Raw genomic sequence first — 16,084 nt, forward strand, 5'->3', positions numbered from 1 at the left:
TGGACTGAATGACTACTTGGTCATAAGGTCTTTTAATGATTTTATATTTGTGTTTCCGTGATAGCCTCCCCATGTGTGCCTTGATCTTCAATAACTTGCTATCATTTGAATGACTTAACCTAATTACATGCGTCATTTTGTGACATGATCTATTTTCGTGATTATTTAGCATATCTCTGTCAATTTTTGAGTTATGGTTATGCATTTTTCACTAGGGGCAACGAGTTAGCACACTTTCCACCAAGATCCCTAAAAAGAATTTGCATGTGCCTAGACCTCTCTAGTGCATATATGTCATTTGTTCCATCATGACTATGAAGCCTACACCTATGTTACTAAAGTCTCTATTTTGTTGAAAGTCTAGTCCATACAAAGGAACATTTTCATCTATGCTACTATAGCATTTGATGCATAACTCCTCTTGCAATATCAAACTAGGGTGTGCTCTCCCATATGAACAGAATTGAATTTCATGCATTATGTAGTTAGGATAGATTTAGATTAATCATTATCCACCTCACCCTACTTCATTCTGATCTTACCAACAAGTCATGCAAGACCTTTTTTTGAGCCTTTTTTCCTTTTGTTTTCCTTCTCCTATCTATTTTTGAGAAAATGGGACAAAATCTATTCCTCTTTCACCCCATTTCCTTGAAGGGGCACCCTCCTCCCTTGTCATTGCTATGACACGAATCCTAGGACTTGTCTCCTCTCTGGGGCAACCTATGTTTTTCTTTTCTTTAAAATAATGTCTTCCTAACATCACATCAAAGAGGGGAAAAATATAGATGCTTAAAATCATCCCAAAATGCTATATTAATTCAATTAGTATTTCCTTTGACATTATAATTATTTATTTATTGATTAATTATATTTGTCATATTCTTCTACTTATTTAATTAAATTCATTTAATTAAACAAGTTCATTTCCCTAATGAATTTATATTTAATTTAAATGCATCCCCTCTAACATATTGAATTGATTTAATGCATAGTGCTCTATAAATCCCCTTTTGAATAAATTATAATTTAATTAATTCCCTCCACTTTATTAAATTCTTTAATCATGTGATTAAGTTTTAGATTACAGTAAAAATAGGTTTTGAAGGGACCTCAAAACACTTTCACATCCTCATAAAGGAAAAAGCAAGACAACCATCAGGAAAAGAGTCCTTAAACCTACTAGAAGTAGCACCAAAATCAGGTTTTATAGGGACCTAAAACCACGTACATAGTGCAAATAAGGTACCCAGGTTTTACGAGGACCTGGAACCTCCAATACAATTTAAAACTAAAAATCAGAAAACAGGACCAAACACAAGAACCAGATGTAACAACTAGCAAAAAGGACCTGAATAGGAACCCAACCAGAAAAGAAGACCCAAAGAAACTATTGTAGTTCTATGATCATCTTAACTACCTCCTTACCAATCTTAGCCATATCCTAGATAGAGTTAGCAGCTAAAGAAGTAGCAACAATCAAGGCTTTCTTCCTCAAACTCTATCTTGTCCTCTTGCTAGGGCCCTCTGAAGATGTGGTTCCTTCATTTTCTCTTTTGCCTAGGCTCGTTGTAGCAGCACAGATGCTTGAAGTTACCTGCTCAATTTTTGTTCCACTTTCCTTGATAAGAATTCTAAGATTTTTCTCATAATCCTTAAGTTTTTTTGGGATGTCTCCCATTTGCACCTCCAAGTGTTTGATAATATCCTGGACAACCTCCTAGTTATGTTGCAAGGTTTCCACTTTCTTCTTCAACCCCATTATTTCATTATAAATCCAAGAATCGACTTGGAGGAAAGAATCAACTTTAAGTTTGGCAGAATGCAGGAAGGAGATCTTGGTTTCCCTCTTCGAGGAGTCACCCGAGTCTTCAGTAGTGGTATGTGGTAGGGACCCAACTTTATCAATTTGTTCCTCCCCATCGAACGACTCCTCCTCTCTAGTCTCCATAGGATCATGTTGACTAGGGACCTCCTTATCTTGTCCCTCAGTCTCCTTTGTAGGAGTGGAAGCCTTCCCCATATTTTCCTCCTCACTCATAATGGTTGGAACATCAATTAAATTATCTTTATCTTTATCACCTCACTCGAACATAGTCTAAGTACCCTCATTATTAGACTTGCTCTATTCCAAGTTATCTTCAGTTATTTCTTCCTCTCTCCCTTTCTCATTTTTGCCTTTCATTTCTAGATAACCTTCTAGGTTAGAGCTAAACTCCCCAACATCCATCCCTTCCTCTTCCTTTGGGACATCCTTAACTGAGCCTTCAGTACTCTCCACCTTAGTATCCTCTTCAACAATTTGTCTTTGAGAGCTAAAGGGTCTCAGTTTTGGCTTATCTTTCCCTTTAACATTCTCATCAATTTTACATTTTATGGACTGAGAATCCTTATGTTTTCCAGTGGAGGGAGATGAAGCAATGGATTTATTTTTGCAAAAAACCTTTATGAGCAAAATCAGACCTTCATGTAAAATGGGTCATGACTCTTTCTTTCTATGGGCATGCAAGCTTTGAAGCAAAGAGAAATGTAAATAGAAAGGGAAGGAAATTATGTCCTTATACCTAAAATGGTTAAGAAAGACAAAGTGGAATTCATGCACCCTTTTATTCCTACCATCAAGGATAAAGTACTCATGAATACAACAAAACACATCATTCCAAATACCTTTAATCTGTTGCACATCAAAGAAGTCTCCATTCTTCTCCAATTGCATATCCTCTTCATCCATCTTCAGGAATTTTTTGTAGGCTGCATTGGAAATATTGGTTTATTTTGAGAATTTAATACCTTTCATGGGGAGCCCAGTAACCTCGGCTATGAATTCCTTAGTAAGCTTCACAATGACTCCATGGAGAGTAACTTTGTCACTGACCCAATTTTTTAAGAAGGTGGTGGTGACATGGGGTTTGAATCCATGCAACTGCTCCAAAAAATTGACCACCTTCCCTTTCTGGAGAATCTTCCAAATGTATTGCCTAGCCTTCCAGTCATCACATTTTTTGGGCTCCTGCTTCCTTGGTTCAAACCCCATTTTATAGAGCAAGGAAAAAACCAAAGACACCCAGATATCGATAGTAGAGAGGTTGAAATGAAACAAGTTTTTTGTGACTTGAGATCAAGGTTGCCTTTTTGATGATACGTGCAGAGAGCACATAACCTTGACATGAATGTACCTCCTCAGGAAAGGTAATCTAATAGTTGTAAGGCCACTCTTGCAAATCATTAAATTTCTAATCCAAGAAAATTTTTCCCACTTTGGAATGAATAGCATCATAATTAATAATCACTTTAAGATCCATATGCTTTTTTAATTCATAAAGCCATCTCACCTTATGCCCTGTTTGAATAGCATGATTGGCTATCCATTCAACAGCTCTATTGGCTTCTCTATATGTATGGGAAATTACCACTTTTTCAAATTTTTGAAATAAGGTTTTGATTTCCATAACCATAGCCTCTATAGACCATGAGATAGAATTTTTATTATTTAGGGTATTAATAATATTCAAAGAATCACCTTCCAACCATAATTTGGAATACCCCAAATCAACAACTAATTTAATGGTATAGAGGGCTGCAATAGCTTCAGTAATATGGCTATTTGAGTGACCAATAGATATTGCTATAGCATGAATAAAATTTCCCACATGATCTCTAAGAATACCTCCACAACCTGCTCTTCATGGGTTTCCCTTAGCAGCTCCATCAAAGTTCCCTTTGATCCATCCATTAGGAGGAAAAGACCATTTTATAATCGATCTAGGATTATCAATTTTCAACTTAGATCCTTGAGATCATAAAGGGTTATCAAGTTGGAAGGTTTCACTAGACTTCCTCTAGGATTTAAAATTCTCCTTGAAGGCTCTAATGATATTCTAACCTAGCACCCATCCTGGAAGATCTTTATTTCTAAATATCCTATTATTTCTTTCTTTTCAGATGCCCCACCAAAGGTGCAGGAGGGTTAATTTCCAAAGAAATTGAGCATCAAGATCCTTTGAGGGGCAGCTCCAACTTTTGAAAGAAAGATCCACATTGTTTTGATGGACCCATGTCATACCCCAAATATTCAAAATCTCAGTCCAAACTTCCTAGGTATAGGAAAAAATCAAAAACATATGATCTCTATCTTCAAGTCCATTTATGCATAAAGTACACCTATTAACCACATTTATACCTCTTTTTTGCAAGTTGTCAAGGGTCAAAATTTTTTTTTGGAGAAGAATCCAAAAGAAATGTTAATTTTGGGTATGATACCCTTAATCCAAGCATGTGACCAAAAAGGTTAATTACCCTTATCCTTTGAAGAAAATATAGAAGAGACTTTAAATTGACCACTAGGATTAGCATGCCAAATAATCTCATCCTCAGGATAAGGGTAAAGAGAGACAACATTTAGGGATAGTTGGATATTATTGAAACCTTGATCAACATCAGTTAAATTCACCCAAGAATCATTCTGCCAATAATGACTTACTAGAAAGCCAAATCTCTACTTGCATCGGTCAACTAAAGCCTTGTCATGAAAGTCTCCAATCAAAGGATGGTCCTTAAGCCAGATATCCTCCCAAAGTTTCAACTTTAGCCCATTACCAATTTTCCACCAGCATCCTTTTTCTAAAGTTTTCTTGGTCCCCTAAACAGCTCCCCATATGGAGGAAGAATGGATAACATCAAGAGAGGTGAAGAAATCAAGAAGGGATTCAACATTGAAGAGATACTTATGTTTCCATATGGTACTCCACTCTTTGCTGTCATGGTAAACTATCCACCCCTGTTTGGCTAAAAGGTCTTTATTCATACTTCTAATTTTTCATATTCCCAATCCCTCTTCACTTTAGGGTTTACAAACTTGATCCATAAGAAATTTCTTTGAATTTTATCAATTGACTCATCAAATTTAAAAGGAATTCTAAAAAGACTTAGAGAATAAGTAGGTATGCTTTGGAGATAGGCTTTGAGTAGAGTCAACTTACCAGCCTGGCTTAAAAGATTACCTTTCCATCCTGCTAATTTCTTGCTCAATTTGTTTATAATATCTTCCTAGAAAGAATCAAGGACCTTCAAGCCTAGGGGAAGCCCCAAGTAAGAGGATGGGAGAGATCCTATAGAACATCCCATGATTTTAACAATTTTAAATTGTCTGTGGACAGGGGTGTTAATAAAGAACACAACACTTTTACTCTAGTTAACCAATTGTCCTGATGCAAAAGAATATAATTTAATAGCTTGCTTTAAAATTATGGCTTCCTTCACTTTAACCTTACCCATAAAGATGATATCATCAACAAATTATCCATGAGAAAAAATTAAAGGATGGGAAGATGGTTCTAAGCCCTTAATCAAACCTCTTTGGACCAAGTCTCCAATAAATCTCCCCAAGCAGTCAACCATAATAACAAAAAGCATAGGGGATAAAGGATCACCTTGTCTCATCCCACAAGAGGAAAAAAAGAAATGAGAGGAGCTACCATTAACCAAGACATCGATAAAAGAGGTAGAAATCAATTGACGAATTAGACCAAAAAGCTTATGGTCAAAGTCAAAAGCAAGAAAAATATTACAGAGGAAAGACCAATCGACTCTATCATAGGCCTTTCCAATGTCCACTTTCATAATGAAACCCTAATTGTTAGAAAAAGACAAGGAATGAATATTCTCATGAGCAGAGATGATAGAATTAAGGATTTGTCTACCTGGGACGAATCCATTCTGTTGATCAGCAATAATCAATGGGATCACTTGAATAAGTCTGGAGGTGAGAACTTTGGAAATAATTTTGTAGAAAGCGTTACAGAGGCTGGTCAGTCTAAACTGATCTAGAGAGTCAACACCAATTTTCTTAGGAATAAGGCACATAAAGGTGGAATTGACTTCCTTAAGCATCTGTTTTGCCCCATAGAATTCCTTAACAACATCACAAACATCTTTACCCACAACTTTCCAAAGTTTTTCGAAGAAAAACATGGGGAAACCATTAGGACTAGGAGCTTTATCTCCTCCTAGAGAGAAAATACCTTTGAAGATCTCATCATCCTTAGGAATTGAACATAACATTTTATTTTGTTCCTTTGAAATCAGTGAAGGAATCACTCTAAAGAATTTGGTCTAACTATCCACATTGATGTTGGGATCAGCCATCATTAGAGAAGAGAAAAAAGTTACCATCTCATCCATGATGGCCTTGTCCTAGACAATCTTCACATCTCCCTTTTTTAGGTATGATATGCAAGTTTTGGCCCTATGCTTCAGAGTGCAAAGATGGAAAAAAAATTATTTTTATCTCCTTCCCTCAACCATATCAACCTAGATCTTTGTCTCCAGTAGATTTCTTCTTTAGTGATGATGTCATGGTATTGAGCAAGCTTTTCATTTTCTTCAAGGAGGAGGTCAAAAGTATATCCTTCCTTCTGGATTTTTTCCTTAATTTTTAGAATATCCTCCTTAACAGTTGTTTTGTTCTTAAAAATGTTCCCAAAGCTATTCTTGTTCCATCTTTTGACTTCCCTTTTAACATTTTTAAGCTTGGTAGCAACTCTAAAGAAGGTCGTTCCTTCAAAATCAATATTCCACCATTCTTTCAATTTACTTTCAAACTATGGGTGTTGCATCCACATCTTCTCAAATCTAAAAGGAAATTTCTTCTTAAGGTTAATCTTCACAGTAGTAAAGATAAGGGGGAAATGATCCGATCCAATTTTTTGACAAGCTTCCAGCTTACAAATGAAGTCTTTAGTCCAACCAGGAGAAATAAGAGCATGGTCAAGCCTAGCCTAAATACATTCGTTACCAACTCTCTTGTTACTCCAAGTGAACTAAATTCCATATAGGTCCATATCCATTAAGCCCTCTTTATTTATAAATTCCATTAAATCCAATCTTCCTTCCAACTGAGTAGCATTGCCTCCCATTTTCTCATGGCCATAAAGAGGGACATTAAAATCTCCCATTACAATCCATCATCCAGAATAGTCTTTACTTTTAAAATTAAAAACAGAATCCCAGACCTTTTTCCTTAGATGCTTTATGTTTGGAGCATAAATATTCAAAATATACCAACCCTCCTTCTGGTCTATACTAGTAATTTTGGCTATCATAAGATGTTTACTAGCAATCAAAATTGTTCCAAAGTAATAGTTCTTCTTCCATAACATTAGAGTTCCCCCTAATGCCCCATTTGAACTGCTAGCATTTATTGAATAATTTTTAAAAGCTTTAATCTTTTCCACTTTCTCTTTATTCATCTTAGTTTCTTGAAGCAAGATAAAATCAGGCTTTTGTTCTCTAACAAAATTCCTAACAATGTCTAGTTTATGAGTACTGTTCAACCCCCTAATATTCCAAGTTATGATCTTCATATCTATTTTTGAGGAGTAAAATCTAGAATAGTTGCCTACCTACCATCAGCAATATTCTACATACTTTCTAACTCTCCAGTTTTCTTAGTAGATCTTCTTCTAGGTTTGTTCGGGGAACCAACATCTAGTTTCACCTTAGAGTGTTGTTCTTCTCTTTTCCTAATTTTATCTAGATTAGAAGCAAGAGGTTTCATCTCAATATGCTAATCTATTTTTCTGCTTCTAGTCTCTACCCCCTTAGTATTGTTCTTTTTTTCAGCCCTTTTTCTTGTGTTTGGTTTATGAGTTGAGCCATTTTCTTTGACATCATCTAGGGGAGGAGGCTCATCCATAGAAAGGTCATTATCAATCTAGGATAGCACCTGGATCTCCCTGGACTAAGAAAAAAGAGGATTTCCCTCCTTAGGTAAATTTTTGGTAACAGCCAAAATTTCACCTTCCTCAAGCACAATTTTGTCATCAAAATCTCTCCATTTTTCTTTTATCCTCTGATAAATAATGATTTGTTTTGATGAATCTACCTGATCTTCTAATCTTTGTTCAGGTAAACTGGTTTCAAAATGTAAACCAAGACCTTCTTTCTTAGAGTTAGCTTCCTCAGAAGCAAGCTTTTTATCCACCTCAGTCTGTGGAGCTTGAAGTTCTTCATTAATCTTTTGTTCTTGGTGATGGTCTTCTTTGGGTTTCCATACTTTCTTTTGCTGAACCTTGTTCTTTTTCCCATCTAAACCACTACTAGACTAATTTTTACGTTTTGAAGGACAGTTTTTAACCAAATGCCCCTGCTTCTTACAAGCATAGTAGGAATTAGGCAGATCTTCAAAAAAGATTTCTTGAGTTCTTTTACCCAACTTGGAGATTGGATCCACCTTAGCTAGGAGATGATTCATGTTTGCCACTTTAACAAAAAATTTGGCACAATGAAGTTTGGTTCTAGAAGTCGTAGCATTATCCAATGCCAAAAGTTCACCAAAGGAACTAGCAATACCTTTAAAAATGTCTTCATGCCAGAATTCTAAAGGGAACCCAGGAAGTCTGGCCCAAATGGGAGTGGTTAAGAAAAAAGAGTTTGAAATATCCATGTTAGGTTCCCATTTTTTAATGGTAACAAAGCTTTTACCAAAAGACCACGGTCCTCCACAAAGAACCCTATCCATGTCTTCTTTATAGTTGAAGATAAATGAAAAGAAGCCATTCAACATGGGAGCAATATTTACCTCTCCTCTAATAACCCATTTCCTTTCAACCATTTCTCTAAGAGATTCAAGATCTGGTTTTGTGCCTAAAATTTTACCCACTAGGGTGAAATCCATGGAAGACATAGAAAAATCAACTAAAGGGTCTAGAATAAAAACTTGAAACTCACCTTTCTCCTAGTAGGTCTTAGCAATCACTAACGGGAAAAGAGATTTTCTAGTGGGTTTCTTGCCAAATAGGGATGACCAAGTTTTTCATTCTGAGACCCCTTGCTTCAACCCTTCAGAGGACTTTTCCTTGAAAGAATCAATGTTATCTTTCTCCTTCTCAAGATCTTGTCTCGACACATGAAAAGAAGACAAAGAAACCAATGGTGACATATGGACCCCACACAAAGGTACAAAATTGCCTGAAGACTTTCCATTGTCCACACTGACCAAAGATTCTAACCCCACAAAATTCTCAGCATCCCCTACTATTCCTCCAGGGTTTGTACCTCTAGCTAGATTCTCCCCAACTAGTTTCTTGCCTGCAAATGAACCAGCTAATTCAAATTATAAAAGAGTACCCATAGGCTTATGTGTTTGAACAAATGTGCCTTGCACAATCATGTGATTAATTTTAATTTAATTTAATTCTAATCCCATCCTAAAACCTAGTCTACACCCATCACTCTCATCCTTCTAAGCCTATCCATTAATTAATCTCACTTTATTATCCTAAACCTCATTTAATCACCTCTTTAGCAACTAAGTGGTTGCTCAAGGAACCTCCTTTCATTAAACTCTCCAAAAAGGTACTCTTACACCTTTCTCCCCACTCCTTTCCACAAGGTTGCTCACACATGTGTGAGCATGCCTTGAGCCTCTCAACCATGAAAGCTCTCTTTTTTTCTTTTCTTTTTATCAACAAGAGGCTGAAACCAACATTAATTATTATTATGTGTTGTGGTTAATTATTATTATTTATTAAGGTCAAGTAGATTTGAACTCAAGACCTTTCAAATAAGAGGCTCAAAATTTACCATTGTGTTGTAGGCTCTTGCCTACCATAAAGGCTCTTTTTGACTTTTGCATGGATTTTTCTTTAGCCCATATGTCTCCCTTGTGGCACCTATTTGGATGCTACATAGATGCCACCACCTCAAGGCCCCCATCAAGCCTATAAATAGAGTCATTGTCTCAAGCATTTATCATCTCCCTCATTTGTATTGTTATCATGCTAGTTTAGAGTCAGAGCTTTCTAGTGATTTTAGTGTTTTCATGCATTGTCACTAACATTTGGTAGTTGCTAGATTTCATGTCATTTGCATTGTTAACTTAGTTTGATTTCTTGCATCCATGTCCATATCCTTTGAGTGCTTTTAAGCATGGTTGCTCTCTTATCTGTTGCTTAAGTATTCTCCATTCATCTTATTATCTAGGCTCATTATCATTGCATATCATTTATCAATTATTGGGATTCATAGTTGTGTTTGGGGAGAGCACACTCACATCCCTCCAATCTAAAGCACACCAACAAGGCCTCTTATGGGTGCCCTTGTTGAGCTTCTTTGAGGTTGCATGGGGACTCTTTATTTTTGGTTGCATGGTTTTAAAATTCAAGTTTAACATTTAGTTGTATTTTGTTTGTTTTGAATCTTTTGAATATGCACATGTACAACTAACATTTGCTTTTTTATGTGTGCTCTTGATAGGTTAGGTTTTTATGTATACAATGTCAACTCGATCTGACTCATCACCTTGTTATATTATGGTCCACCACACTAACTTGGACCCACACATACACGTAGTGTGATTTCACTTCATCGCATAAAATAAAGAACAACCACCTCTACAAAGTGACAAAGTGTTGACCATAGATTTCAAGAGATCTGACGATGGGGAAGATGTAGGCCTACAAAGATATTAAATTGTGCAAACACTTAGGGAAAAGAGGAATAACCTAAGGTTAATATAAAGTATTTCATGTCCCACATTTGAATATTATAAACTTTTAACTGGGTTTGAATTCCAATACAGAAATTTGGTAGGAAGGCAAAAATGACCAACAAATCTGGCAACTCAGGGGGTATGCAAGCCAACTATGCATAGACCACTAGCTTGTGCATCCATTGGGCAATAGATTCATAGAAATCATGAAGATATTCCTAGTAAAAACCCTAAAATCACAAAAAACATGCCCAAGAACCTCAAAACTACCTCTCTACAACTGAAACTAGGAACCAAAATCATCTACAACCTCTGCAAAACTTCAAAACTTGGCCATCCCATAGAGAGGCAACCTATGCTTGTACACTTCTTTGAAAGTAGGAAAAGAAAAAAAAAAAAAAAACTACTTTACTATGTACATGATTTGACATATATGCAAGGTTAAACAAACCCATTGATTAGTTTGTTGAAGTATCTTCATTTCCTCACAAGTTGATTCTTTCTTCCCTGCATAAGGGCGGCTAAAAATAGTAGTAAGTGTGACAAACACACTATTGAATGAAATACCTTCCTCCCAATGCTAAAAATAATGAAGTTTTCTACCATTGGGGCATTACCTTGTGGAGAAAAATATACCTACTTCCCCTTGTGATCTTCCTCATGCTCAAGTGTAAGCTTGACTAGGGGAAAACTATTGATTTTTTGTAGAGCTATATGCCTTATGAGGCATCCTCTTGATGGTTTAAGGTCAAAGGAATCATCCTTGACTATATTATTCTCTATAGTGGTGGCATCCAACTGATCTAAAAATGGCTCCTCCTCTTTTGAAGAAAAAATATCTACCTTGTCTTCATGTTGTTCTTGAACCACCTCCTTTGGAGCTACTGGTATTTTTTGAATTTCCACTTGTTTTTGTAGAGGAGTATGCTTTTCATTTATAGGAGATGATGATTCAACATCCATGGAAGAGAAGTTAGAATCCAACTCATCCAAAATGTCATCCTCATCATTGACCTTCTCCATCATAGTTGTAAAAGTATGCATTGGATGAGGGGTAACTTCATGTAGGTTAGCATATTCCTCCTCAAGGATAGAGCTATTCTTGAGGCTCTCTTTTCCATCTTACACATCATGGAGAACTATCTACTACAACAAATGATCCTCTTCCTTCTCCAATAGAAAATCCTCATTATCTCCTAAAGGCTCAAAAGCCATGATTAGTTCCTCAAGAGAAGGAACAAACCTATTGTCTTATTCTTCTTCCTCAACAAAGGAGGGGAACTCTTCAAATAAGAGGATTGGATCCTCTTCCCTCTTCTCAATAGCTACCTCCTTGTTCTCCTCAACAAGATGTGACTCCTCACATGGTAGCTTTGTGGTCTTATTTTCACGCCTCTAGAACTCCATATTTGGACCATCAAGAGTTCATACGACCAGTCCATCCTTGGAGTGATAGTGATTGATGCGAAAAGATCATGACCAAGACAATTTTCTCACATAGGTAATGAGGGGGCACCAACAAAAGGTTCTTGGGAGGGAGGAGGCCTCCTGAAGCATGGAATGTCATATTTTGAAGAAGAGGTTCCTTAGTTCAAAAATGAGCTAACTAGAGCCTCATTTCCTCCTTTTTTGTTCCAACAACTTGCCTTGCAAGATTCTCCTCAAAATATCCCTATCTCTCCCCCTTTTCTTCTTCTTGTTGGAGGTAGCCCCAATATGCCATCTCTTCCTATTGTCTCTCTTTCTCTTGCTGCCTTGCAATCTCATCAAGTCACCTATCAAGGTTCAACATTTTCTCATGGCCCTCATCTACTTTCCTATCTCATGCATCCACCTTCCTTTGGGATTCCAAAAACATATCTTTCAGCTCTTCAAATAGAGGATTTAGGTCTAATGAAGTAGGGGTAGGGGAATGGTAATAATTTTGAGTAGAAGGACTATACATAGTTTTGGGTTGAGATTGAAACTAGTAATATGAGGGCTGAGGAGCAATATTTTCAAGATATGGGGGGAAATAGTAGTTATTTCTATCAAATGGGTCCATGGTTAGAGCTTCATAAAAACTTACAACTTCATAGAAAACATAAAAATTACAAAAGATCACGGATGATCTTTACATACCAGCACTATGTCTATAAAACTAGAAGATATGCACTAAAGTCACCATGTTATTTGATTAAATGCCTCCAAAGGCTAATGATTCTAAAAAAAACCAAATTTCTCAATGGATTTAGACCACCTAGCTAACTAATAGACTTATGTAGTTGAAACTTCTTGTCCCACCAAGCATGCCAAAAAATGTTGTCACAAAATTTTGCGCCCCTTTTCAAATTTTTTACCTAAGGACAACCTTGTGAAACATGGAAACAACATCCAAGATATGGGACTTGAAATATGAGGTTGATTCTTTGGAGAAGGTCGGCTTCCTTTACTATTAGGGTGCACCTAACTACACTTGGAGGGGAAAAGAGAGAAAGAGATGCAAGAAATAAAATCTACCTATTCTAATCTAAGTGGTGATACACCAAAATAGAGTATTCAAACCAATATTTTCCCATACATGAACTTTTGAACCATCATGACACCAAAAGATCTACACATTCAAACTTTTTTTAATCTAACAATCAATGTAGATTAGAAACCCCAAATAAATGACACAAGGAAGATAAGATTCACTTATATATCATTCATAGGTCAAAGAGATACAATCATGCAAAATTGTAGATATCCATAATACACTAAGAGAGGAAAATAGGTATTGCACAATACATCAATGGATAAAGGAGATAAGGTAAAATTCCATTTAGTTCAAAGGCAAAGGGAATTTACAGTAGCATGTCTGAGCAATGCCCGAAAAAAGAGAAAATTTGACCCTAAGAAAGATTACCAAATATTCCTTTATAGTTTAGGCATAACTGAGATTTTTTTGACTAAAAGTTACTCCACAACCACTACCATTAAGTTCTTAGAGAACAATCAAGATGATCCAAACAATAGATTTGACTTGGCACACTTGCAGAGGCATGAAAATTATGAAACCGTAACTTGGAAGAAACCTTGAAGTGAAAGAAATGATGCCAATCAATGCCAAAATTCTTCAAAATGGACAATCAGGTGGTGATAAGAGTGCCTCTACATCATTTTTTGGCAAGCACTAAAAGAGTGCCTCTGCATAAGTTTTTGGCAAGCACTAACTCTAGAGTAGTTGAGATAGATCATGGAGATCAGATCATGCAAGAAAACTACCCATCCTTCATTTTTTGGCTTGCCATATCATCACAATTAGCAGTCAAATAGGTTCAATAACTAGAAAGAAACACATGGACCACTAATATTATTTCATTTTTCCACCCCATAAGGCCTTTGCAACTTTGACTACCATATCACCTTGACTGTGCCACCCTTGAAAGTTTAACTGTGACAGCTTAATAAACTGCCAACTTAATTGTCATTGCTAACTATTACTCTCCATCCAAGCATACAAGGACATGTGCCCAATCCTTTTTATCTCACTATAGCTAAATATTGATCATTTTTCTATAGCAACATAATGAGAGACATTGATTTTCCACCATCTGATGGCTCTGAAGGTACACCCAACTTGTTAGTGCATTGACCAATAGAAAAATGGCCTTTTGCCAACTTGTCTAACACTGATCCACCATACCATGTCCCACAAATGCATTGGACCTCCTTGCCACATGGCATGATGTCTCTTTGTTGCTACAAATAACCATCATGCATTTTTTTTAGCGACAAGGTGATAACCGTAGATCTACCAAAGATATACGACAGAAAATATCATTGAATCTCCTCTGTGCCCTTGAAACTTTGGCCAATGGGAATGCATCTATATGCCAACTTAGTTTGACTCATCACCTTGTCACATTGTGGCCCACACAACATGACTTGGCCCAAGTCCACATGTCATAACGCCACTTCCCCATATTGTCAGAAAATATGACAAAATACAACATGCGAGAAAGTGACAACCAATAGAATCCTAGCCATATTCCAACTCACATCAATAGGTCAGCATAGTCAAAAGATGAAACACCAAAGAACCTTAGACCCACACATCCATGTGTCAAGTCATCACTATGTCACATAAATAACTCTCTCGCATCTCTGCATAGTGACATAACAACAATGATAGATTATCTTTGATCTAATGGTGGATAAAACATGTGGTCCACCCTTTAAAATTTTCAGTACTTCAACAAACCAAAAGCCTTATATATGCTAGCTCATTCCAACTCATCACCTTATTATATAATGGCCCACCACACTAACTTGGACCCACACATACACACAACATGATGTTTCTTTGTCACAGAAAATAAAGAACAATCACCTCTACAAAGTGACAAAGTGATGACCATGGATTTCAAAAAGATCTAACAATGGGGAAGATGTGGTCCCACAAAGATATTAAATTGCACCAACACTTAGGGTAAAGACAAATAACCTAAGGTTAATATAAATTTTTTCATGCCACATATTTGAATATTATGAACGTTTAACTCGATTTGAATTCTAATATGGTAGTTTGGAAAGAATGAAAAAATGACCAACAGGTGTTACAAAAAGAGTATCATAAAAGACATCATTTCTTACAAAAGCATCATGGGATTATTAGTCCAAAATGAGTTATGTATAAGTAAAATACAATTACAATGTAAATACTATACAATTACAATGTAAATAATAATAATTCTAAATCACCTAGAAGCTTTGGTACTTTTAACAAAAAGAAGTTTTCTTGTTCAATAATAATGACCCCACAAATGAACCAGTACTAGTAACATGGGCTGATCTAAGAAATGGTTCAGCTTTAGTAATACTAGTCTATGTTCTTGTATTAGTTTTAGGTTTATATATTAGTGCACCAAATAGGTCCATGAGTATAAAATGCACCCAAGAAAAAAAAATCAATGCATGATTAACATATAATAAAATACGAAAAAAAAAGGTTTTACCAGTTCTAGTTGGTACAGAAAAAGATGTCTACAAGATCCTTGTTGTCAACATTACATTCAATAGTATTAGAGTGGTGATCAAAGGAGGAATCCACACTTCATCGTGAGTAGAAGAATACATTTCTAGCAAAGACATTTTCAATGGATAAAGATCAAATGGGATACTAGAAGCTATTGGAAAAGAAGATTGTTGAAGTATAGAAATGAGGGAGATTGTTGAAACCTATCATGAGACCAATCATTATTTTATCACTAATGTCAAACCTTCTAATTTTTGGTAAGACAATTGTTAACTTTGGTTAGAATGTTATTATTTGATTGATTGATGAAGAGGATTTGAAAATAAAGAACATCTAGAGTACATAGAAAAAGGTTGAGCTATAGGGTGTATAAAAGGAGCATTAAGACCAAGTAAGACTTTGATGATATAGTGTATTATTTATCTACTTAAGGCTATAATGAAAGGATACTTGAGCAAAGACAAGAAGAAGACTAACAAAAAAAAATTGTCTACCAAGCCTAATCAAGCGAATAGTGGAAGCCAAGAAATTTAGTCCAGGCCAAGCAGGAAGTTCAATATGTGTCAAGAACCAATAAAAATTAGTATATGTTCATC

The sequence above is a fragment of the Cupressus sempervirens genome, chromosome 8, assembly GCF_028749045.1.
Source record: "Cupressus sempervirens isolate cs-2001-9-10 chromosome 8, ASM2874904v1, whole genome shotgun sequence".
Lineage (NCBI taxonomy): Eukaryota > Viridiplantae > Streptophyta > Pinopsida > Cupressales > Cupressaceae > Cupressus > Cupressus sempervirens.